The sequence below is a fragment of the Vulpes vulpes genome, chromosome 9, assembly GCF_048418805.1.
Source record: "Vulpes vulpes isolate BD-2025 chromosome 9, VulVul3, whole genome shotgun sequence".
Lineage (NCBI taxonomy): Eukaryota > Metazoa > Chordata > Mammalia > Carnivora > Canidae > Vulpes > Vulpes vulpes.
The window spans coordinates 79,448,809-79,476,401 of NC_132788.1; the positions used below are offsets into that span (position 1 = coordinate 79,448,809).

Here is a 27,593-nt window from a genome sequence, read left to right on the forward strand (position 1 = left end):
AAATGATCTCCGGCTGTGAAGTTCGTTCTCTGAAATGGCTTGTTCTTAGATTGTCTTGACAACCCCCCAAAGGAGCATCAGCTTACATTCATTACTGGAGTTTGCAGGAAGCTGCCTCTGTGAAAATTAGAAACCCAGAAAGGAGAGCTTTAAATATGTATCATGCGTTGGGAGTTATTCTAAGAGATTTTTACCCCACCAACAAGAAGGAAGGTAGCCTTTGAAGGTTGTTTTGTCTGAGGCAGGCAAGTGAGACTTCTTTTTCCATTTGTCCCCACAGCTCGTCTCGATTACAGAGTCTCACTTTGGTTTGCTTGTTGTCCTCTCTTCCTCCCTGCAGCAGTTGCTGTCTCTCTCTGTCTCCAGTGAAATCATTTCCAAACGTGGTTTCAAGGGATTCCATTTTTATCACTTCACCTCAGATGCCATGGAAGAGTGGACCCAACACTTGCTGCAGATAAAACTCTGATGTCAGAATGTCTTCTAATCAGTGGGTGCCTAATAATCAGTGGGTGCCTAATTTGATCTCCTTTCGGATTGCCCACAGTCCTTCTGAAGAACCCAATATCAAACCCCCAAGGCTGTCTGTGCTCACTGTAGCCAAAAGTTTACCAACTCCACATTTAGCCTGAAGACACAAATGGACATTTTTTTTGGGGGGGGGGGGGCACTTCCTTTGCTCATACCAAACTCTTTCTTTATTCCTTGGAAGGAAGCGGAGAGTTGAATAGCCCTTCTAGCTATTTCCTCAGAGACTCTATGATTTGAGGCAGCAATGTGATCCGAATCGTGAAATGTTTATCTTCCTCCACTGTTTTACATGTCTCAGGCTCTTTCTTATGTCCTTTATGCTTTGTATAAACATCCACATATGTAACTTCACTTTTAGGGGTGTCCATCTATAAGGAGAATTGAAAGAGACAGAGAAAGCACGTTTACACACCCCATATCGAGTTTACTTGCTTTTCATCTGCTAATTCCCTCCACACATGGTGTTCTCGCACTGGGTGATATCACCCAACAGCTGCCTTGGACTGGAAACTAAAATGCTTGTTGGATTTCAGTCTTGTGTCCTACCTACTTAAGTCTGTCTCCTTTCCAGAATACCAAAACAATACGAGAAGGGTTGGCTTGCTTCAGTGAGAAATTATTCCTATGACTTTAAATAGTTTTACAATTTATTCTCCTAATGTTTTGTTCTAATTGTCCCTCATTCTAAATTTGCTTTCAAGAATCATTACCTGTGATTCTATCGGCATGAGCTCCTATATTTGGTATTTGGTGAAACAGGAAAATTGATGTTGTAAAAATTGATTTTCCATCTGCAATTTGTGAGTAGGAAATGAGTGGAAACGAGTGACGCTTTACCTGCCCTGTGTCCCCACGTTGACCTGGATGAGAACTTTAATAGGTCACGTGGTGCATATTTGTTGATTAGCATCTGGATTGGTTGAATACAATGAGCAGAGATCTCTGTGCCCCCTTCTATGGAATTCATCTGGTTGGATACTGATGCTCTTTGGTCCCCTCTTATGAAAACAGCAGGTTTCTACCATCATCACCAAAAGTTGCTTCATAATTAAAATCTTGTTTTCTGAGAGAAATTTACTTTCCTACCTGCTCTTCTCTCCTCTTGAGTCACCTTTGTTATCACAATATCCTGTCCCCTGGTGCTTTCTCCTAATTGTGTTAATCCCTGTTCTCAAAGAATGCTCTTGGGAGAATCAGAAAGCATCCAGTGAGCCACAGACCGCCACATGTTAACAATATGTGATTACATTGCATACAGCTCAACAAATTTTCATAAACTAAATATAGTTATTTGACTAGCACCCAGATCAAGAAGAAAACATTTATGAACCTTTCTAGCCACTTGACAGACTGATGTCTGTTGAAACTGGTAATCAGAAATTGACGCTTCTAATTTGTCTATCTCCTTATTCCATTTTTAATCATTTGTTTGTATTTTTTAAAAATGTACTGGCCAGTGAGTGACCAGAAATAACTGACCAAACAAAGTGAAATCAAACAACAAAACTGGTCCTTCACCTGTGATCATTTGAGAAGAGCTGATCTAGATGCCTTAAGCCCCCTCTCAGATTTTGTGCTTGCCTATTTTCAGCTGCTAACTTCAGGAGCACACTTACTAGAAGTTGTCTCCCACTTCCCAAGCACCCTTTCTTGGGGTTAGAGTTAGCACAACGTGGTCCATTTGGGTCCTTAAAGTGCCTCCTTGAGGTCCTGCCTTGCAAATGTCAGTGAGGCTTGGATACAACTAGGAAAATCTTCACTGCTTGGAACCCAACATTTTGCGTAAAGATTACAGCATGGTCTTACACTATAGAAGTCACTTTCCTGGTGCTAATATAGAAGCTGACACACAGGCCTGGACTTTTCCTCCTCTTGTGCCAAGAGTGTCTACGGATGTCCAACTTTCCTGTTGTGAATGGGTACAGGCTGTGATATTGCCATTCAAGGACTTCCAGTAGCAGGAAAATTACGAACCAACTCCCCTCGTGGAGGAAGTGCCTATTCAAACAGCGGTAGGTTGGGAGCATGGTAGCTGCCTCCTTCCTACCAGGAACAGCCCCACCTCTGCAGTTGCTGACTCTCGTCACAGGGTTTGTGAATTGGCATGATAGGAAGAGGCTTGGCAGAAGCAGCATTTGGCATATTCACACTTATCCCACGAGCACTTTGGGAAAGAATTAGCTCCGTGCATTTTCCTGGAAGACAGGATTTCTCTTGTTCATTAATTGTGTCTTTAATTTACAACAAATGCCTTGAAAATGGGACACATATGACTTTGTAAGCCTTCTACAAATTATAATAGTAAATGACTCAAGGCTGATTCTCTGTTTTCCTTTTTTTTCCCTTTTTTTTGTGTATTGCTTCAGAAATTGATTATTGGAATGGAAGAGGATATACACAGAACTATGTACTCGGAAGGATCTTTATAAATCAGCTAGCGAATACTTATCCCATTTCTTTTTTTTTTAAAGATTTTATTTATTTATTCATGAGACACAGAGAGAGAGAGAGATTGTGAGAGAGAGAGAGAGGGAGAGAGAGAGAGGCAGAGACACAGGGAGAGAGAGAAGCCGGCTCCATGCAGGGAGCCCGACGTGGGACTCGATCCCAGGTCTCCAGGATCACGCCCTGGGCCGAAGGCGGTGCTAAACCTCTGAGCCACCCAGGGATCCCCACTTCTCCCATTTCATAGATGCTAAAACTGAAGCCCCAGAGAAGGCATGTTGACTTGCCCAAGATGAGATTTAAGAAACAGACAGGATTTGCGGGTTTTAGGTTTTAACATTTTTCTGGTGATCTATTGATGGAAGTAGAATATACTTACTAAAAAAGTCACAAATCATAACTGCGAAACTCAACCAATTTTCACAAGTGAAGCATACCCATGTAACCCAAGAAGAGGCTGGAATACCCCAGAGCCTCCATAACGCACCCCAGCTACTGCTCCCTCCCGAGCATAACTGCTACCCTGCTTTCCTGCCTTCTGGTGTCACATGCTGTGTAGCCTGTTATTGGATATCATATAAATATAATTAGATCATTTGTTACTCTCATAAAAGGATTCCTTTATCAACGCTGTGTTGGGGGAGATTCTCCCACATTGTTGCATGTAATTAAAATGCATAGATTTTCATTTCTGTATAGTATTTTTTGTGTGACTATAGTACATTATTTATCTTTTCAACTGTTGATAGACATTTAGGTAGTTTCCAGTTTGGGGCTATTATGAATGGTGGTGCTAAGACCACATACTTTGGTAAATATATGTGTAATCAGATTGGGGTTTACTCATACTTTGTGCCTAATGATGTTCCCAAATATGTTAATAGAAGGACTGGACCTCCGTGTAAGTCCTTGTGCTGTGCGTGATTGTCACTGTACCCTGTCTGTGCCAACCATCCAAGAGGGACCATTTGAGGAATTACGTTAGCCACATGGCAGTCACCAATACACATTTATGGTTGGAACTGTTTGAAAGGGCTCTCAAAAGCCAAGAGTCACTTGAAATTTTGTTAATAGAAAAATGTGCTTTTACATTTGCTTTTTTTTTTTTTACCTATTTTTAATTACACAAGTAATATGTATGTACATTCTTGCTCTACAAACATGCCTAACAAAACAATAATGCTAGAATGTAGGTAGCATGGTTGCTAGGATTTTTGTGTTTTGTTGATCACAAAGTATCATCAGTGTCTAACAGAAGATGCTAGACATTATTTCTTCAATGAATGAATGATGAACAGTACCTGTGACCACTGTACACAGTGGATTAGCCCTGGGAAAGCTCCAGGGCTAATCCAATCTCTGAACTTGTTGCATTTTTGTTTTCAAAGATTTATTTATTTATTTTCGAGAGCACAGGAACACGTGAGTGAGGGAGGGGCAGAGGGACAGGAATCTAGAGCAGATTCTCTGCTGAGCACAGAGTCCAACATATGTAGGGCTCATTTCACAATACTGAGATCATGACCTGAACTGAAACCAAGAGTCAGATGCTTAACTGACTGAGCCACCCAGGCTCCCCTTGGTGTGTATTTCTCCATTCCTTTCTCCTATACATTGGGTGTGTGTGTGTGTGTGTGTGTGTGTGTGTGTGTGTGTAATATCATTGGATAATACCATGCTGTGTGGATTTTTCAAATTAACAGTATGTCTTAAGCATTTTTATTGTTTGTGCATGAATATCTTTCTATAAGCTCTATAACATTCCATGGTTTGGATGTTTTATATTTCAGCTATCTTTAACTTTTTGATACCACCAATAATGATGCAATGAACATTCTCATAAATATGTATAAAATAGGATTGCTGGCTCACAGGTGGTGTACATTTTTAATACTTCCAAAATGCTTTATTAGATGGCTCTTCCAATTCACAACCTCATCTGCAGAAACAATGCTCATCATTGTTGATGGGTGTTATCAAACTTACACATTTTTGCCAAAATGATATGTGAAAAATATAATTTATATGCATTTCCATCCATATTACTTGAGTTGGGCATCTTTTCCTATATTTGCTGATTGGGTTTGGTTTGTTTCAAGCTGGCTGTAAAGAGCAAGTGTAGAGTTGTGAATCATTTAGCAGGTGGGTGAAGCCTGCCAATCCCCCATCAGGGCATCTACTTATGGCCATGTTGTTTTTCATTCTGATCTTCACAGCCACAGGAAACCTAGACAGTCCCTGGTGGTATTGCCACCCATGATAAGAATGCAAAAAAGCGATTTAAACATTTCTTCAACATCCCAGGGAACATAGGGAATCTTGACCTGCTTGGTACAGGTCAAGATTGGTACAAAGCAAAACCATTTGAAGACTGGATTTTTCAGTTAATTATCCTACTGCTTTCATTATACCAACAACTGGAAACCAAGTTTACTATGTGGCTTACCTATGTTTGCCCCCAAAATGGGGTCCTAAAAAATGCCATATAGGGTATGAAATCCCAATTAAATCTGCCATGAGCATCTTATTTATATTTCTGCCTGTTGGATTCATTACCCCACCAGTTCCTGATCAACATGAAGGGTAGAGGTTCTGGAGGCATATTATCCAGCTTTCAATCCCAACTTTTGCTGTCTTGCAACCTGGACACATTTTCTGAACCTCTGTTCCTCTGTTTCATTTTCTGTCAAATAGAGCAAATAATAAAACCTACTTTGTAGAAGCATCAAGAGGATTAATGGATCAATAAATGTTGGGTGCATAGTACAGAACCTGGCAGTTATTAAACATTCAGTAAGTGTTATTGTTGTTATTACGAATAGGGTTAATTTTGACTATATCAGATCAAGATTTGAATCAAGCTTAGAACACGTTCACATTCTTTTCTGCCCTTGTATTGATGAAGAAAATCACTCTAGTATGCCCTTCACACTCATCTATAGATATGCCCTCACTTTGGGTAGAAGAGGTTACTTCAGCCTCTAATGCTGATTTTATACACAGCTCTTTGCAGAGTTTTAGTCCAAGACATGCAAATGAAGGACATTTACCAAATGGACCCACCAGACCACTAAATTCCATATGAAGTTTTACCCAAAGCATAAACTGATTCAAGTTTGCTCGGATCTTGGCCTCATGAGCCCTTGGCTGACATTTCTGTTTGAAACCTGACACCTTGCCAGAAAGTTTCTTCAGTTTGAATAAAATGAAAAGGGGCACTTAATTCTAATAACAGACGGACCCAGCAGGGCCAGCATTTGGTTCAGATTTTTATTGTCCCATAAGAATTTGGCCTTCTAGTCTGTGACTCAAGATCTCTACATGTTTGCTTCATATTCAGGATAGGATAATCAGAGGCTCACAGAAAGTACATCTTGGTGGAATGAAGTCAAACCCAGCTGCCTTTTTTGTTTTCTCTCGGCTTTCTCAATGTCCCTGCTCACTGAGGTCTAACCACTCTGAGTTTTAGTAATGAGACTGAATTAATATTAAAGCATCTTCTGGGTACCATTTGAGAAATGCTAGAAAGATGCACTCCTCATCACACTCCAGAATGGGCCTTCCAGGTAGAATTCTTTCTAGCTGAAAATTCTCATGTGCTTGAGAGGCACCCTTGATTAGAATCTTCTTTCAAAATGCAAGTGCTTGTCCTTCTCCGATTGACTTATTTCACTCAGCATAATACCCTCCAATTCCATCCACGTCGAAGAAAATGGTGGGTATTTGTCGTTTCTAATGGCTGAGTAATATTCCGAAGGACAAACATTATATGGTCTCATTCATTTAGGGAATATAAAAAATAGTGAAAAGGAATAAAGGGGAAAAGAGAGAAAATGAGTGGGAAATATCAGAAAGGGAGACAGAACATGAGAAACTCCTAACTCTGGAAAACGAACTAGGGGTGGTAGAAAGGGAGGTGGGTGGGGGGTGGGGATGACTGGGTGACGGGTGCTGAGGGGGTACTTGATGGGATGAGCACTGGGTGTTATTCTATATGTGGGCAAATTGAACACCAATAAAAAAAAATTTATTAAACAAAACAACAACAACAAAAACAAAAACAAAATGCAAGTGTTCCTGAAGAGAATGACATATTAAGCTATTGTTATTCCATTGATCCTTTATTATTCATTCATTTATTTACTCCCCACATATATGTGAGGGCTCACTCCATGTCTGACACTGTGCTATGAACCAAGGGGACAGTACTAACAAAACAGACACAGTTCTTACATTCCTGATGCCCTACTGACCTCAGTCAAATAGGGAGACATACGTGAGGCAGGCAACCACGTCAAAGTGTGATGACAGTAAAGGAATCACTAGGAAGGGTCCTGAGATACTAGGGGTTTGGTCTTGACTCTGAGTGACCTGGGTCTTTCTCTCTGTGTGTGAGCCCACACTGTTATGAGATGCCATCCTAGATGCTACTATTTTTTAAAAGATTTTATTTATTTATTCATAAGACACACATAGAGAGAGGCAGAGACATAGGGAGAGGGAGGGGCTCCTTCCCCTCCAGGGTACCTGATGCTGGACTCCATCCCTGGACCCCAGGATCATGACCTGAGCCAAAGCTGATGCTCAATCACTGAGCCACCCAGGTGCCCCTAGATGCTACTTCTAATGTGAGTTTCACCACAAGGGCATGCAGCCAGCTCAGGGCTCCAGACTAATTTACTAAGGTCTCATTTCAGTGTCCCTCTTGCGGTCTCTGCCACAGGATCACATTGTAGGTAAGACCACCTTGTAATGGAGCTTTTCTGCACATATTACTCTGGTATAAACTTAAATCCAAGGTGGGATGCATACAGAGAGAAAGAGAGAAAGAGAGCCAGCAGTGGGGGGAGAAAGACAGGAAGGAAAAGGCAGAGCAGGGAAGGTAAGGGAAAGGAGAGAAAGAGAAGAGAGAAGAGAAACCTTGTATAAACAGAGACAGGGAGAGAAGAGAGAGACAGGTAGAGTGCAATCATACTGTTTTTGTCATGAATGAATCTGGTACCAAACACCCTTTCCTAGTTGGAGAGGAAACATGCAAATATGACTCAAGACCTCAGGTTTGAGATATACTCCCATCAGTCAACAGCTCTGACCTTGGAAAGTCATTGAACTTTTGTTGCCTCATTTTCTTCATTTGCAAAAAAGGTATTTAAATCACCATAACCCATTAACTGGGTTGTTTTATCACTAAAATGAGATGAAACACATAAATGCTCATGAATCATGCTTTCAAAAATGTAAAACTGTGTTAACAAACACTAGTTGTCATGGTTATACATGAACATTCAGTATACGTGTGTATAGTGGGTGCCAAGGACAGAATCTATGCTTTGGGGTTGGCTTAGGGTCAGAGGGTGGAAGGAGGCTGTGAAACTCTGGCCTTCCCAGAAGAAAAGAACTCTAGCATCCTCCTCCTCTTCTTCATGATCTCCAAAGTATATTCCATGGGGCTTCAAGCTTTCAAAGCACTCAGACATCAGTTATTTCACACACATGCCTTGTTGTCTCAGTAGGTGCATTATTGAGTGATCAAAGTCACTAACGTGACCCACCCCTTTTGCTTGCATGCTTCCAAATGGATGTCATTGGGCTTGACTCTGTCACTCTCCTTATGAGGCTGGAGGGAGAGAGAGTACATTGTAGGCTGGGTAGACTTTGATTCTGCAGGTAAAGTCCCCTTAGACTGTCAAGCTCCTCATCTCCATGGGAAAGAGAAACTGCAGTGTGAACAAATGAGGCCAGACTTGGGGGAGATTATTTATAAGAGCCCAGTCAAGAATAAGACACTATCGAGTTTATGAAAGCACCCGAGAAAGATGCTTACTAGCTTCTGGCCTGCAGTGCCTGGGATGCCACTGGTCCTTGGTGAAGGAGCAGCCCCCCTGGGGATCTTTAAGAAACGCTAAGTTCTCTGATATTTACAAATAGTATAGATCTTCAGCAACTGCTTCTTTACATCGGTCTTCTCCAACTACTAAAGAAATAGATTTCAAACCACATAGGGGGAAAAAAAAAAGAGGACCTATGTGAGAGATGTGACACGATAAGCCAACCATGCTACCTACAATGCTACCTACAGCTGTAAGCACTTAGCACCATGAAGAGGCTGCCCAGCCTCAGAACAGCCCTGTCCTTGTGGGGCATGATGCAGGGGGACTCTCAGGTGAGGGATGGGCTCGGTGCTGTGCCTCCCTGCTCATAGCGCCCCACCATTCTGCACTATTCATCAGCATCGTGGTAGTCAGAAGAGCACAGGCTTTGAATTTGGAGGAGAGGAGTGGAAATCCCAGCCCTATCTCTTATGAACTAAATAATTTTGGACAATATTTTTATCCTTTCTGTGTCTAAGTTTCCCCAGCTGAAAAATAGAAATGATATCATTATTATAGGGTCATCATGAGGATTTGATGGAAAACTGTGGATAAAGCATTTAGCACAGCATCTGACACATAGCAGCCACTAATCAGTAGTACTTTGCTCATTCATCCATCCGTTTATGGGGTGGGGGCCAGACTGAACGTAATTTAGAATTTTTCAAAGTGTTCCTTCTTTCCTCAAATGTGGTTTTGTCACTGAGGCTTGTCTTGATCACCCTATCTAAAATTACAAACCTATATAACAGACACTCTTCCTCATCTTCCACACATACCTCCAACCCATTTCCCATCATTTTGCCCTATTTTTCCCAAAGCACCATGACTTTCTAACAGATCACATAATTTACTTAATGTTTAGATTCATTATCTATGGTTTGTCTCCTCCAGACAGAACTTAAGTCTTGCAAGGACTTTGACCTTCATCTGTAATATATACTCTACAACTAGAAAACACCATAGGCCATAGTACTGTTCAGTAAATATTTGACGAATGAATTAAGGTCTTGGAACCATCACTTAGGCCTGCTTCCAGTGCTGGTCTTGGCTCATTCTGGTGATTGTAGCCTTTAGCAAATTACTCTCAGCCTCAGGTTTCTCCTCTGTAAAATACTGACAGGGATGATTTCAACCCTCAGAATCAGGAGAATGAAATGATGTGCAGTAACTTCTAACTAAATGAAAGCTATTAAAATGAAAATTTGAAAAGCTCTCAGTTTCCAGGCTAGTGTAGACAGAGAGACAAGGGATCACCCAGAGTCATTCTCAGAAACACACATCCCTAGTCTTATTCTGAACTCCCATCTGCAATGTGTGCTTATGTAGCCAATAATGTGAATTTCACCTCTTCCTTGTACCCTGCCAGTCAACAGCTTCTCCCCATCACAACATGATGGTCAGTGGGGGAATCTGGAAATCATCACAGGTATTTGGACCCACCATGTGTATGGTGCTGGGATCAACACAATGTTGCCACTGCAAACCTGTCATAAGCAAACAGTAGAGTTCTCATGGGTCTATCTTGTGATGGAAACCAAATCTACAGTTACTGACCTCAAGGAGTTTCTGATCCAAAGCATTCTCAAGAGGGGACCAAGATGCTCCCTTCCAAAAGTCACTATCATCTACAACTGTGTGTGCTTGCATGGATTGCATAGTGGGGGCTGGGAGTGTGCAAAAAACAGTTGGGTTTCCAGTTCATTCTAGTGGCAAACACAACCTGCCACTTTTCCCAAGATTCCCTCCCCCATATGAAAATATTAAGGCAGGTTGACATCAAGGATTAAAATTGAGGCTGGCAGTCCAGAGGACTGAGTTCAAGTCTCAACTCTGTTGTAGGTCTTTGGGCAAGACACTGGGCTTATCTGAAGATAACTGTTGTAATGGCTAACATTTATTGCATGTTTCATTTACTGTGGATATGTGCCAGGTGCTTCATATATAAACATATATATATATATATATATCAGCCCTTTGTTCAGCCATTTATTTGTTCAGCCAAAGTTTGTTGAATGCTAACCTTGCACCAGGCACTGTGGACACAGCAGTGAACAAGACAGCTAACTCCTTAGCTCATGTCTGGTGGTGAAGACAGAGAGCAAGTAATCCATTACACATATTTAATCATTATTAAGTACTTATTCCTTCATTCAAAAATCTCATATTAAGCTTCATATTATTTGATCAATGAAGTGTGGTCAGTGTTACAAAGTTTAGTCATTCATGCCCTTCTAAGAGAAATGACTTTTGAACTACAAAACTGAAGAATGAACATTAGCTATGTAGCTCCATTTTGCAGATGAAGAAACTGAGACTCAAAGAGGTCATGTAACATGTCCAAGGAACCACAGCAAATATTTGATGGACCTGAGATAGGAACCCCAGTTTTTCTAACTCCAACAGGTAGTCTTTCTATCAGGCTAGTTCTTAGAATGGGATACATGTCAAAATTGCCACCCAGGTCTTTTTCAAAACTTGTGTGTTGGGATTTTACCAAGAGATTCTGATTCGTTTAGTCTAGGAGGAGCACAGCGGGGAGTGAAAGCCAATTTAAGAGTCCCCAAGTGATTTGGACACACAACTCTAATAATAGTACTATCTAGTATTTCTGGAGCTAGACCCCAGAACTTTGTGACAGCATGACATTGTAGAGGAAAATGCAACTGGTGTCAGGACTGTGCTATATCACTAATTCCCTGCATTGTCTAAGGGAAGTCCGGTCCTCTCTCCTCATGGGGCTGTGACTACATCAGTCTTCCGAGCCCTCATTGCATATTAGAGTCACCTGGAAAGCTTTAAAAATCTACCTCACGTCCAAACAACAGCATCAGAATCTGTGGGGAAAGGACCCAGGCCTAGGCATTTACCAGAAGTTTCCATGTGATTTAGCACTAGATGATCTCAAAGGTCCCTTCTGACTTGGAAATCCTCTGCGTCTATGAAATCCTTCATCCCCTCCTTTCTGACAACTGAGGGAGACTTTAGGGAAGGCGCACTTGAGAAAGGGGGGGTTGGGGTGGGGATGATGCATTGCCAAGACCTGCTGCTCCACTCTGGCAGTGTCTTTGTGAAAATAGTAACTTTTTTTTCCCCTGATTTATGTGACAGTTGGAAAGCAGCCCCCAGAACAGGCTGTTCCTCCCCTCAGTACTATTAACATAAATATGTGCACGGGGCCTTTAGCTCCTGCTTCTCCCTGTGTAAACGAGGCTTAAGGGGCCGTGAAAGCCGGAGGCTGAAGAGAAACCGGAGAAAAGGAAGTGTCGTTAGAGGCACAAGAATGAAAAGGGGAAAAGGACAGGACGTTGCTAAGAGACCATGTCAAGCTGGGCCATGGGATTAACAGCCAGTATCAAAGCAAGTAGTGCTTCATGGTATGTTCTTCCAGAAGGGCCTCTTCCCAGCGCTGGTGGAGGGGGAGATTCTCACAGCAATCCATTCCAAATCCTGCATAAAAGGCCCCTCTCCTTCTTGGTAGGACCCAAGTGTTAGGTGGAAGCTAAATGATTTAGATACATCTTCTAGCTTGGGCTAGAGCGGACCCAGATTCTTTACTGTGGAGCTTCACAGAGTCTTTAACGTGCTCATCAGCAATGAGAACCATTGAGAGATAGGCGTAGCTGGCAGCACGCTGAGATTACTTGAAACTTTTTACTTAGGAGAGATGTGTACTTTCTAGGATGTGTTTGAGAAACCCTGGTATAAAAACCAACCACTAATAGTATCTGGTATTACTGTGCTAGGAGTGTTACTCTTTTAATCTGAATAGCAATGCGATGAGTTAGGTACCTTTCCTGCCTTCCTTTGTGCAGGTGGAGAAATAGAGGCATTGAGAGGTTGCTAACTTGCCCAAGATGACACAGCTAGAGGGGGAGGGAAGGGACTGGGGCTCTGGAGTTGTAATGATCTAGATCCAAATTCTGGTTCTGTCACTTGCTGGAAGGACACATTTAAACAAATTAATTGACCTCTCCTGAGTCACAGTTTCCTTTTGTGCAAATTGGAGAAAATAAACTGTGCCTGTGGAGTTGTTGAGATATGAGATGACATGAATAAAGTGCATAGTAGATGCCCCCAAAAGGACTACAGATGTCATTATTGTCTTATATTTAATGTCAGAAAAGGGAGTTTATAAGTGGTGCCTGGAAAGGAGTATATATTTTGGTTAAATGACATGAAATAGGCAGTAGGATAAACATGTGACAGGGAAGGTAAATGATAAAGCTCTCCTAAGAAATGGAAAATCCTCCTGCTATTATTCTTCAGGCTAAACTTGCTTATTCTTAATCACCAGGAGGCAATAAAGCATCCTCCTTCAGAGTTTATAAAGGGGAAGGTGGCAGGCTCGGAGGCCTGGTGTGGTGGCATTCTTATAAGGAGCAGGGGCTTGGAGACTGGAAGCTCCCATCTGGCTAGGCATCAGAATCCTCAAGGAGCTTCTTGAATCAGATTCCTGATCCCTGGGCCTGGAGATTCTGAGTCCATGGGTCTGTGGTGGCCTCTGGGAATATGTGTCTTACGGACCTTCCAGCTGATTCTGATTATCGGTCTGCTTTGAAAACCACTAGACTCCATGAAAGCTTGGGAAATCTTCCCGATGAGTTACCCAGCAAGGACTCAGAGGAGCCTCTTGTAATTATTTTTGGAATCCAGAGAGTTTGCGGCCTTTTCTTGCATAAGCACCCAATAGCTTTCAAACATCTTGGCATTTGAGGAACAAATTTCCCCCAGGCTTTGTGGTCAGTACAGTGGCCTGGGTAGGCGATTTGTGTGATGTTAACCGCCTGAGCTAGGGCACCAGGTGGATCTGGGTTCAAATCCCAGGGCTGGGGAGGAGGGGCAAGACACAATACTAGAAAGCCACAAACAATAGGTCATGATATTTTGAATAGTTAATGTCTATGCCATCACTCAGGATACAAGTGAGAAGCCAAACTGGAGAAATTAAATCCTGAATTACATTTTTGTGATTGTTTTTATGATAACAGGAAACAAAAACACAAGAAATAAAAACATTTCAGTATTTTTGTGTATTGATATATTTTTTTTTCTTTTCTTGAATAACATGCAGGTGAGTATATTGATGTCTGGCTTTAAGTTCATTTTGGTTTTTCCATCCAGTAGAACTAAAACTCACTGTAAGGTATATTTTTCTTAAAATAATAATTTTGAGCCTCTTAAGTATTAGTACCAGCATTTTTTCTTAGGGAGAAAAGGCTAAACTTGGCTACTATTATCAGCTTCTTACCTTAACATACTCACTGATATGTTTCATACTTGGATATGAAAATTGTTAAAATATCACTATAGGGCACCAGGGTGGCTTACGCAGGTTGGTTACGCATCCAACTCTTGATTTCAACTTGGGTCATGATCTCAGGATCGTGAGATCAAGCCCTGCATTAGGCCCACTTGGAATCTGTTTGAGATCCTCTCCCTCTGCCACTTCCTCTGCTCTTGTACATGTTCTCTCTCTCTCAAATAAATAAATAAGATTAATCTTTAAAATATCACTATAGTAAGATATGTACTAAAAAATAAATTCCAGTGAAGCCTCTTTCTCTGTGTGTAATCAAAGGCAGGATTCTTAAATTTCCTGAGCCTGTTTCTTCATCTCTAATTTAGTGATAAAGATATTGCCCACTATTAACGGGTTGCTAGGAGCATTAAGTAAGAGGACTCATATCAAGTACTGGTGAAAGGTCGGCTTATAATAAAAGCTTAGTTAGCAGTAGCTGTCATTGTCATATCATGTCCCAATTCAGTTTACTTCTTATCTGTATGGTGGTAGACAAGTAACTGTGCTTCTCTGAGCCTCATTTTCTTCATTCATGAAACAGGAATAATTTTTTCTACTAGCAGGGGGGACTGCTACTTGAGAAACCCCTTGCAGCCTGCTGGACATGTCCTAAGTATGTAATGAATGCTAGCTGATGTCATTCGCACGATCGATAGGTATTCTTTGTATTTGGATCTCTTACATCATTCGTTCCTTCAAAAACACATGTCAGGGGAAGCCTGGGTGGCTCAGTCAGTTAAGCATCCAACTCTTGATCTCAGCTTAGGTCATGATCCCAGAGTCTTGGGATTGAACCCAAGTTGGGCTCCCTGCTCAATGGGTAGGCTACTTAAGAGTCTATCTTCCTCTGCCCCTCCCCTGCTCACATGCTCTCTCTCTCTCTCTCTCTCAAATTAAAAAAAAAACAAAAAACAAAACAAAAAATACACATGTCAGGAGCCCCCAATATAACACTTGATATGTGTTTCTTTGTGTATTTTGCTGTCTTAAAAACACAGTGCCCTGAAGGTACGATATCACCTTTTTTTGTTCTGAAAGAAGGCATCCTGAAATGAGATAGAGTATAAGAGGCAGGTGCTGGGAAGCAAATCCTGTACCCAGCAAGTCCATAGCCCCTTTGAGTATAGGGTGCTGTCAGGGCAAACTGAAACTCTGCCACCATCTTCCATGGGTACAGCCTTCTCTCTATGGCTCTTGTCTGCCACCCGGCACTGTGCTGGGTCCTAAGGATGGGGTCATAAACTAATTCGTATGTTCTCTGCCTTCATGGAGGGTCTAGAATAAAAGAAGGAGCTCCCTCTTTACTCGGGGTGCAAAAGCTTGAAGTGAGGGAATATATTCAGCACAGGCTGAGAGAGTAGAGGATGGTATGTTTATAGAGCTAAAAGAAAGTAAGTATGGCTGAAACATAAAAGAGGGGATATGGAGAGAAATGAGATTGGGAGGGGTAAATCTGGGTCTGACATGCACAGCTTCCAAAACCATGATAAGAATGTGATAAGGATGTTGGAGACCCACTGAAAGGTTTTAAGCAGGAGGTGACACAATCAGATTTGGGTTTTAGAGAGATTGCTCTGGATTCCCACTAGGGGAAAAAGTGTGTATGTGGAGAGGTGTGGGGGAGGGATACTTAAGTTTTCTTACATCTGATGCCACAATAATTGCTCCATCATCTTGGGGTAAACCAACAGGCAGTGGAAGAGGTAAGAGACCAGGAGAACATAATGTCAAACATGACCATCATTTACTGGACATTTAGATATATCAGGTATAGAACTAAACAGAAATGTTAAGCATGATTTTTGTGATAGGCAGGTTTCCAAGATGGTCACCAGTGGTTCTCACTTCCTGTGCAGGTCCCTTCCCTTGAGCAGGGCCTGGGTCTATTGACTTCTTCTAAAACCAGAATGCAAGAGTAATGAGATGGCACTTCCATGACTGGCTTACAAAAGACTGTGATTTCTGTCTTGCTGTTGTTCTCTTGCTTGCTTTGATGAACCTCCTCATGGAGAGACTCATCTAGTGAGGAATTGAAGGCTGCCTCTAGTAATTGGCCAAGGATGACTGAAGTCCTCAATCCAACCACCTACAAGCACTGCTGCCTGCCGGCACCTACTGAGTGAGTTTGGAGGTAGATTGTGCCCTGTTGGGGAGGACATGGTGCTCCATCTGGCACCATGATTGTTCTCTGTGAGAAACCCCAAAAGAGAGGACCCTGTTAAGCTGTGCCCAGTCTCCTGACTCTCAGAAACTGTGAAATAAGAAATGTGCATTGTTTTAACCCACTCAGTTTTGGGCTCACTTGTTATACAGCAACATAGAACTATGCCACTCTTATATGGTCTCACAGAAGGCAGGAGAGGACACAGTAATGAGAAGAGGGAGTAATAAGAGTGTCAGGGTGTCAGGGAGAACAAAGGAACCAAGGGTGATAACAAAAAGAGAGCACTGAACTTGACAGGAAGCAGTGGGAGTCAGTGGGGGTGGCGAAACGTAGAGCAGGTATAAGGCTTCTGTGGGTGTATGTATAGATCCTATATGATGCGACCAAACTTAAACTCCAGTTACTGCTGCAGGTGGGAAGTCTGACATTTTAAGGATGAATAATGCAATCTGTTTTTGCTTTCTATTTCTCATTTGAATTTTGGTCTCAATCTTATGATCCTGTGCTTCTAAAAACGCTCCTAAACTCGTCTATTAATGAATTCAACATCTGGCTCTGCAGTGCTGATCCAAATTCTTTCTTCCCTTTCTCTGGATTCTGTTCCCTATGATGCACTCCCTATGCCCTTAAAGTGCATCTTTTCGACACATTATCTGTTGTCTTTGGAGCCGAGTTGGGAACAAAATGAGCAATCTACACACGGTGACCTTGGGTGTGTGAAGTCAGAGATGGAGTAGATCAAGTTCAAGTTCTTCCCTTGCTTGGGTTTCTTCCTTAGGAAAGACCCGTAGATTGCCACATGACATGCCTGGTACTTCCCTTCTCTCCAGCTTAAACTATTCCCCTTTAGGACAGAACAGGGGAAATATCAAAGAGTTTGGAGGCACAATGTAATCACTGTGTGGCTTTGAGGAAATGACTTAACCTTTATGAAGCCTTACTTTTCTCTGCTGCAAAATGTAGGTAGTAAGACCTTGCTCTTGGGGTTGTTTGAGGAGGATGAAAGGAGGTGATGCATATTAGGTGCTGAGCAAGGTCTTGGCACAGCCTTTTTCTGAAGCTCTTGTTGGTGTGAGAAGCAGCTTACCTTCTCCAGCTTTCCTACCTGTACGGCCAACACAAAACCACTCTAGAGAGGCTGCCAGGCCAGCTGCCTCAGACATGTCAAAAACAGCCTGAGGAGCAATTTGCTTTCAAAGAGAAACAGGCAGAGGGAATAAAAACAAGACAGCCAGCAGCGGGCCCAGCCCTGAGCCAGGACCATTTGGCACTTGGCAGCAGCGATGCAAGGGTGCACCGCCCAGAGAGTGTGCCTCTGCAGGACCTCACAAGCTCAGGGCTGTCCTGAAACTCCACACTCAAGGGGAAGATCTGTTGGGGTTGCCCCATGGCACCTGTACCAGCCTATTCTGGATCCCAGAATTACCTGAAATTACCTTGCTCTGATTTTTTTCATGCCACGGAAGCCTGCACCTCCTTCTGTCAATAGAGTTTGTTTTCTCTCTTTAATTCTCTCTCTAGGGGTATGGGGGTGGGGGTGGAACAAATATAGGCACTGCCTGAGAAAAGTCAGCAAGTCCCTAAGCAGCTGTGGCTAGCACTGCCTCCCACCAAAACTTAGGAACCAGCTAGGTGCTTGGGTGCGGACACAGGGGTTAGAGTAGCGGAGTCATCACGATGATACTTGCTTCTGTGTTTTCTTTCTAGAAGACAGTTTTGGGGCTCCTGGAACACAGATCCTGGCCTCCTACCTTGGATGGTTGATGTGGCCAGCTGTGTTTCACTGATGACCTCTCAGGCAACCAATCACCTTCTTGGAAAGGCACACTCTGGTAACTCCCTCTAAGTAGACCCCATCCCCTGAAGAGTTTCTTTCTTCTTCCACAATCTGTTCATTGTCTTCTAGCACTTTCCGACATTATTCTGTTTACCTATATGTATATCAGCAGGTTGTCCAGTGTTCCCCACTAGAACACAGCCCAATGTGGTAGGAGCTTCACCCAGCCTACTTACCTCTATATCTCTATATATGATTGAACTATGGCTAGTCCAAACTGAAAGGTATTGTTTTTTGTTTTTTTAAAAGATTTATTTTTTTATTCATGAGAGACACAGAGAGAGAGTGAGAGGCAGAGACATAGGCAAGAGAGAAGCAGGCTCTTCATAGTTGCCAGATGTGGGACTTGATCCTGGATCCCAGGATCACGACCTGAGCCGAAATCAGCTGCCCAACCGCTGAGCCACTCAGGTGTCCCTGAAAGGTACTGTCAAGTGCAAAATACATACTGGATTTTGAAGACTTAGTACAAAAAGAAAATATTAGAATATCACGTTAATAACTTTATATTGATTATATGATGAAATTATAAGTTTTTGACATACTAGGCTAAGTGAAATAGAGTATTATGATTAACTTCACCTGTTTCTTTTTAAAATATGGCTACTAGAAGATTTAAAATTATATATGTGGCTCAAGTTGTATTTCCATTGGACTATACTGGTCTATTTTTTTAACCACTTCACATAGTAACACCTGAAATATTAGTAGCCCTGACATAATGTCACTATTCATGCCAATAATAACAATAAAATTCAGGCAGTTTTCCAATTTAGAAATCTCTCTTCTGTTTCCTACAGTTCATGTGTTAAAAAAATTGCCCCTTAATTTACCTACATACTGTTGGTGCCTATTCTGTACACACCACTGTACAAGGAAGGTGCTTCTTGATGCTTAGAACTCTTAGAATCCTGCATTCATCCGGAAGTTGTAGGAACCCAATATGAATTACCAAAGGAGCAAAAGAGGATGATTAGTAGGAAGAAACATGGGTTGCTTCACATATCTGAAAGAAGAGCTCCATGAATAATGACAGAGATGGGACTCAAAATCTCCCTCTGTGTGTGTGTGTGGTTTTTTTTTTTTTTTTTTAAGTATTGATTGCCTCCATTTCCTCTATCAGCTTCCTCCTATGGCCAGGGTCAGGTTTGATGGAAGCTTCTAGGCTCACTTCTTCCCAGTTTCATCATCACCAGAGTCAAAACTATACCTCCACGTCAATCTCAAGCAGGACTCTAACTGGCTTATATTGATCCTGGGTGGATTTCTCTGGCCAATCACACAGAGGGGGCATGATGATTGCCCCAGCCTGGTCACATACTCATCATTTAAGCAGGTGGGTGGGTTAAACTGACTGGCAACCTTTCTTAGAATTGAAAGCTGTGGAAAGAATGTTTCCCAAATTAAAGGAGATTCTTTTTTGATGAAGGGAGCTGTGCTTAGCCAACAAAATGATGAGTTCATAGTGTCTTCCTAGATGCCATTGTCTTCACTATGGGAATGAATTTGAGAAATTATGAATTATTCTGTAAAAGTAAAGAGGAAGCTGGCACTGAATATCAAAGATACTAGAGAAACTTAACAGAAAAGTAAGAAGAGATTAGAAGTCTTTTGTAGGTTGCATAAAGGAAATAAATAAGGAGACTCAAACATGAATATCCCTTTAAGAGCGCCTACCTTTGCCCATTATGACTATCTGTGTTCAAGAAAGCAACCCCGAATGCAGAGATATTGGAGCAATGAATGTACTTGACTTATCACTGTTGGGATACAGCTGTTCATTTGTTGAGTACTAACAGTGCAGAAAATAGAATTAAAAACAGTTCTGGTCTGCTAGTCGAACAATCTCATTGAGGTAATATTTTCCTGTTAAACGGTCTGTTCCTGAAAAACCCCTTCAAAGAAATTGAAAACTCTCCCACTTGCAGTCAAAATGTCTCCTTTTTTCTTAAAAAAGAGATTTGGTTCCTCTACACACAAAAATATGCTTCCTCTTCATTTGGGGTTCAGAACCCCCCATTTTCTCCTTAAAGTTATAAAGCTGCTAGCTGTCATCTCACCACCACCACCTCCCAATATCCAAGAGCCTTCCTTTGTCACATTTGGACACATTTCATTAAAATTGAGAAAATTGGGCTTCGGGACGTGAAACATAATGAGAGTCAAATATGCAGATACTAAAGAGTTCTTGGTATAAGTTATAGGGCAACCTCTCCGTGCTCAGAGAACACACTGGATATCTTGAAATACATATACCTCTGTATCTGTATTAGCTTCATAAGGAGATAGTTTTAAAAGTATGCACTCATATTCTTTGTTCGCTCTTTCCTTTATTTTTGGAAAGCTGTGGTATGCGTTTATTCTTGTTTTTTTTTTTTTCCCCCTGACTACTCAGTTTCCCAAAGACAAAGAAATGAAATTCTAACTTTTCAGCTCAGATGCAGGGGTCTTGTCTAAACTATAGGGGCCGAAAGAGCTGCTCTTTGCTATGCATGCCTGAAGCATTATGAAAATAAGAGTCAGATTTCTTGGCTGGGAAGACCTTGTTTGAGGGAAAAAGAGCTGAGGAGATACGTTGTCTTAGGAGGTAACCCAGGTCTGCTGTACATTGTACATAATCATCATATTCTTAGGAAATGTATGAGCTTATGTTTCCACTACCTCACCTTCATGGTGCTTCATGGAGGCCAAACAAAGATAGGTGGGAAGAAGACACAGCCTTTATATAAATATGTTTAAATAAGTTTCCTTTAGAGGTGTGGTTTTGTCAGATAAAACTTGGGAGTTTTGTCTGTACCAGTCCTCATTACACAGTCTTTCTAATTTGGGGCAAATTGATGCTTTACACAAATCATTAAAAATTAGTTCTCTAATGTATGTAGCCTCTTTGGAATGAAGATCAGTAGAGACATTTTTAAAGGTGGGGAGTGGGGGGATGGGGGGCATGTTTTCCTTCCTGGAAGCTTTCATGTTTAATTAAACCTGAAAATTAAACATTTTTACTCTTCTCATTTTAAATCCCAGCCAACTAGTGTCTTGCCTTTCTGGCACAAGAAGCAAATCTACATGTCTAGCTTTGCAGGTAATGGTGACTCATTGTTGTAACCGAATGGGAGGAGAGAAAACACACAAAAAAGCTCTCCTTCTTACTGCAGAACACAGAATGTCATTTCTGGAACAGTCAGTAATTTCTAGTTAAATACTGCCAGTTTTATCTTAAAGGGACCACTACATGGATATACTTTTGTTCATTTATGATTTTTATATCTGAGGTTATTTCGGAGTCCAGAAAAGGAAGGGCACTGGTCATCCGTACAAATAGCTGAGTACCCCTTTGGAATGATTTGCCTGTGTAAAATGATGATGATGACATTGGTGGTTATGGGATTTAAATACCCACTTCACAATATTTCTTGACCTGTTCATGTTTAATTTCAGGCATTGGAAAGAACCAGAGCTTTTAGCATTTAAATTCCCAGTTATATTTTCTTTTCTAATTCAGGCATTTTTTTTTCTATTCTGTGAGATATAAAGAGAAATTTTCTTTTCCTAAGATGTGCCCCACAACTTTGCTTTAATACTTTGCATATTGGGAAAAGAGCTTGCATGTCTTTATCCAGAACTGAAAGAAGAAATCATTTGATATTAATGAAGAAGACCTTTCAGAGTAATCAAGCAGAGTCAAGTGAATCACAGTTATCAGTAACTCCCTGAGTGTAGGCCAGGCAGTTCAGGATTCAAAGACCCCTATCATGTCCCCACCTCATGGATTTGTACATGCTGTTCCCTCTGCTGACAACTCCCTCCTCACTCCCACTTCTTTAGATTTCTCTTACTCATCGTTTCTGAGTTTACTATCACTTTCTTGATACTGCCTGGCTAATTTTGGTTTCCATGGCATCCTATTTTTTCATGTGAAAATTATAATTCATTATTCATGTATTTTTAGTTGTCCTTGGGACAGGAACTATTAGCTAGTGGGTAGCTACAGGGCCCTAGCACTGCATCTGATACATATTTTGTTGAAGGAGCCAGTCATTCACTCATGTCTATTTAATTCTAGGGCAGAGGGTCTTGAGCCCTAGAAATAACTAGAAAATGGGTCCAAACTAGAGCCCAGATACATTTTACAGGTCAAATTGTTCATCCCTTGCCTTACAGTCTGATCTTGTGATTATGGAAAACTTCTAACCCTTAGCCCAGCTTTGATAACCTCTGCCAAGAGTATTATCTCTGTTCAATATTGCCTCTGGTGGGTTGTAAAAACTATCAGTATGTATTGGTGCCAATGGAAGCCATTCTTAAAGATGCCCCCCCTCCCACCAAATCCTCCCCTCCTTTTATTTACTCCCTTTCACATTTGCTCCCATATTGAACCAGGAGTGGTCTAAGCTGATTTCCAAGGCTAGTGGTGTATAACTTTGAGACTAGGTACTAAACAGCACTGCCACTCATGCTTTAGTCTCTTGGATAACTTGCTTTGGCCAAATCCAGCCACATTGCTAGAGGATACACATGCAGCCCTGTGAAAAAGCATATGTAGAAAAGAACTGAGGCCTCTGCCAGCACCATCTTGCAGCTGTGTGGATGAGCCACCTGGGAAGTGGCCCCAGAGCTACTTAAGAACACTATGCTTATGGATTCACTGGCCTAGACAGAAGCTGAAATACAATGGAGGTGTTTTCAGATGTTTCATACCTTGTCAACACCTTCTCCAAAAGATAGGAAGGCAAGAAAGTTATTTTCACTCATAAAATTGGTTGAAAAATCATACTTTGCACTGCAACTAGAGTAATACAATAAAATTTTTTATTCCCTCTCCATCCAATTAAAATCAACCTCTTGAATTCACTGCCAGTTCCAAAGGCCTCAACCCAATCAGCAGGCCTGTCTTTATATTTTCACAATTATTTTCTAATTCAGCGTGCTTCAGTCAAATGTGGCCATACAAATCCTTCTTCACTTGGCATGTAGGCTCTAAAATTTTTCTTCAAGATACATTGTCTTTTTTTCAGACCTCATCCACCTGATATACAGTCCAGACATGGCCATGGCAGAGGAATAAACTTTATCCTCATGGAAGGTGACACAAAGAAACTTATTTCATTAAGAATGGTGGAAGGTGGGTCATATCTGCTCTCAACCTGAAAATTACCAGGTGTCCTGTGCTGCGGTCTCAGACTCTACATATTTTATCCCATTTTGCATCACTAAACACCTTCTCCCTTCCATTTCCACTCTTACAAGTGGTGGTTCTTTCTTGTCATTAAAGCTGGACCTTGCAGGGAACCTCTGTGTCTTCATTAAGGATGTTGGGGCTACCCTGGTCTCTTTTAGAACCCACATTAAATTTCAAGCTTCAGTGTCAGAAGTCATTTGACTTGAATTTTTAATAGTGGTATATCTATTTTCTTATAAAAATAATACATGCTTCTAATACAGATAAATGCCAAAAGACACAGAAATATATAAAGCAGAAAAAAAAATCATTGTATCTCCAGGGTTAATAGTGGTTATTTCATATCTTTCAAAGCTTTATTTTTTCTCCTTTTGTGAGCAAGTATAGATGTATAAAGAAAATGTTTCAGATAAATGGGATAATTTAATAAATAGTATTCTACATAAACTAAATAAACTTCTAAAAATCTGAATAATATATTGTAGACATATTTAGATTTAGGGATAATTATATGTGCTGAGTTCTTTAGGTGCCTAACTCTATGCTAAGCACCTTATATAAATGAACTCACACAATTCTCAGAACAGCACCATGGAACAAGTGCTATTAATGTTCCCATTTCCAAATGGGGAAACTGAGTCTTAGAGATTATAGATGACTTGTCTGAGGCCACACAACTAGCAGGAGGTGAGTCTGGATTCAGTCTTCAGAGCTGGGCTTTAGAGTCCAAGCTTTTAGCTATTCCCCAAGTCAGGGTTTACAAATCCAGCTTCCACTTTTCCTAATGGTGCATGGTACCAATTCCCTTCAAACTTGTTGCCTCCCTGTGTGGGATGTCTGCTCTAGACCTTCACTTGTTTCCCTTTCACCTCAAGGGTACCCCTTGCAGTTTACCACACCTTTGGATTACCTTTCCTTCCAAACTTGTTACAGCCCTGCTTTATTTGTGGACTTTGAATAGCCTTTCCCTGGTTTCAAGGTATGTTTTGACCTTGATAAACTTGTTCTGTGCTGGGTTTGACAATGATGGATGTGAGGAAGATGGGGCCAAATACATTTGGGGAGGGGTTCCTAAACGTGAGATCCATGAGTTACATTATCTTAGCAATAGGCATATTTAAAGGATTAATGTTTCCTTTTCTCTCCCTCCTACTCTCATTTTGATTCTGCTCATTACTAACTGGGTTCATGGTCTCTTCCTGAACTTTCACTAACAATGCCTTGGGTGTGTCCATGAAGCTCTTAAATCCTTCCCCTAAGAAAGAGAAAGAAGAAAAGCATCATTATATGTGGGCTGAGGGTGAGGGGGGAATTGGGGGCACAAAGGGGTGAACGAACTGGGCTTGGTTTCCAGGCAGGGAAGCCAGAGGAATGGCCTGTTGCTCTCCTAAATCTGTACCATGTCACAATCTGAGTGCCCTCTAAGCTTCAAACCAGTCCTTAGCCCGTGAGAGCATGCTGTCTGAGAGTGAAACCTAACTCCTCAGAGAGGAGGCGGGGGTTTAAGCCTCCTTGTTGGCAGGAGTAGAGTGCAGTTTTCCTCTTGTGGAAAGCAACAGACCATCACAGCAGTATCAAGACTTTGGAAATGGTGGCTTCACAACTGGCTTGGTGGCAGAGAGCCCCAGGCTCTTCACATGGCATCTTCTCTCTCTTTATAAGTAGCAGTTGGACTGCAGCCTCTGAACCATCACATCTCAGATGAATTCCATTTCTGGGACTTACCAAACAGTCTCCTTAAAGTAGCATTCATCACAGAGTACGTAGAGTTGACTATTTTTTCACTGTAGCCATTAAGATGGAGGCTCTCATCAGGCGGAGGTGTAGGCAGTAGGTATGACATTGAATGTTTCCTGCTATTGACCAGTGGTAGCTGCCTAGAGTAATGTTTATAGAAGGATTCCTTTCCAAGCTCAAAGGGAAAGAACACCATGATGTCTGCAATGGGCAGACAGACCGTGGTAGCATGTGTGTCATGTATCTGTCAGAAGAATGGGTCGTGGAGTAATATGAGACTGGGGTGCAGGCTCTGCTCTGTCACTTTTCAGCCAGAAGCAAAACCTAGTGCAATGGACAATTTTCAGAGCCTTGGTGTTTCCATATATGTAATGAGGATTTTACTGCTTGGTTATTTGAGGGGATAGTAAAGTTTCCAACAAGGTATCTGCAACATTAAAACTTCTCAATAAACGGAAACTATCCAGACATACCATTGAGGTTTGTGGCACCATGACAATATCACTAGGGCCCAGGAAAAAGTATGTGGGATAATCCTGTTGCACCATTTAATGGTGATTTTGAAGATATTTTTTTCCCTCTGCCATTTCTTTTGCTACTGATTGGTTTTATAGAGGTGACTGTGCCTTGAGTTTTCAGATGTATCCTACCATTAATGGAAATAGGGGCTAGAATTGAGACTCCTTCCAGTTTTCTTCATTATAAAACTTGACACAACATAACATGGCTCTCATATTCTAGGGACCACAATGTGATGTTCTAATTAGCTTTAAAGAGAGAGAGAGAGAGAGAGAGAGAGAGAAAGAGAGCAAGCAATGGGGGGGAAGGGCAGAGGGAGAGAGAGAATCTTAAGCAGGCTCCACACTCAGCACAGAACCCTACGTAGGGCTGGATCTCATGGCGCTGAGATCATGAGCTGAGCTGAAAGCAAGATTTGGACGTTTAACCACCTGAGCCATCAGGTGGCTCAGGCGCCCCTTCTATTTAGCTTTTTTAGTTGCATACCCTTGAGCAAATTATTTAATGGCTCTAAGGCTCAGTTTTCTTGTTATTAAATAGGCATTATATTTACAGAATTGTCATGAGGCTCCATCTAGACAGTTTTTGTGAGTTACAGAGACACTATTATTTTAAGGTTTTATTACTATATTATTTTCTTTATGTATATAGCTTCTGATTTTATTTGGCTACAGGAACAACTGAAAACAGATGCCAGAATAAATAACCTGAAAATAATAATAGTAGAAATTACTATTATTGAAGTCCACTCAGTACAAGGAACTAGATTATTTCCCACCTCCTTTCAGGGTAGGGTTATTAGAAAAATATAGAATGTCCAGTTAAATTTTAATCTAAATTTCAGGTAAACAATATTTTCTTAGTAAAGTATATGCCAAATATTGTATGGGACATACTTCTAATAAAAAATACTTTTTATTTTGCTGACAAACTTCACTGGGCATCATTTAAACAATAACTCTAATCAAGGTTTGCTGAGAATATTAAGAGCTTATCATTGTCAACCACTTAGAAGAATAGTACAGCAAAGTTCACATAGTAAGCACTCAATAAGTGCTAGCAATTAGAGAGACAATTCAGTAGAAAGGTTTTCAGGGCAGGCTCTGGAGCCAGACTTCCTCTGCCATATCCCAGCAGGGTCACTTATTAGCTGAATGGCCTTGGGTAAGATATTTCATCCTCACATGCCTCAGTTTGCTCATCTATAAAGTGAGAATGACAGCCTATTCCTCATAGAGCTACTATGAGCGTCACTTAGTTCATGCATGTGAGGGTTTTAGAATGGTGCCCGGGGCAGAGAAGGTGGTCGAAAAATGACAGCTATTATGATGATCTTTAAACTGCTGTACTTGTCTATCAGCCTATTTGACCCTAACACTTGAGTGTTATTGCTTACTATAAATAAGTATGTGTACCTGCTCTCCAGCAGAAAGGTTTCAGGCAGCTAGGCAGGTGGCAGCTGTTTCTTCATCCCCATTGCCCACAGGATGTATCCAAGACCAAAGAGATCACTAACTTGCCTAAAGTCACACAGCCAGCGCTGAGGTTGAAATCCCTGACCTCCTCACTCTAAAACTGAATCCCTTTCTACTCAAGTGGCTGACATCTGTGATTTACAGAGTGGGGAAGATGGCTAGGAATTATAACAGCACCATCTGTTAGATGTGTGAGCACTCTGTAAACTCTAGAGAACAATATCTGAATATTATAATAGTATTATAGTTTAGTATTTATAGAAGAAATCTTAATCATGTAAAACATGCTATCTCCTGTGTTCTTCACAGCCTCTGCAATGGGCAGAGTAGGTATGATTGCTACTTCCAGGCAGGGGAGGGCAGTCAGAACCTAGGAAGGTGAGATGACCTGCTCAGAATCACCCAGCAGAATAAGAAATAGTGGGTATGACCATGATCCACAGTTTCGAAGCCCATGTTTGTTTTCTGATCTGTGGCACTTCCCTCATTATAAACACATTCCTCCATTAGAGCTTCCAACATGGTCTGCTTTGG

At 41.4% G+C, this 27,593-nt stretch overlaps 1 long non-coding RNA gene across 1 annotated transcript in view; it reads right to left on the bottom strand.

Annotated features, from left to right (window-relative positions):
* Nucleotides 1-27,593, bottom strand: part of LOC112909279 (uncharacterized) — a 363,316-nt gene that overhangs the window by 95,474 nt on the left and 240,249 nt on the right. Inside the window, exon 10 of the long non-coding RNA XR_011994350.1 lies at nucleotides 687-899. This is a non-coding gene — a long non-coding RNA (uncharacterized lncRNA). The remainder of the gene's footprint in view (nucleotides 1-686; nucleotides 900-27,593) is intronic.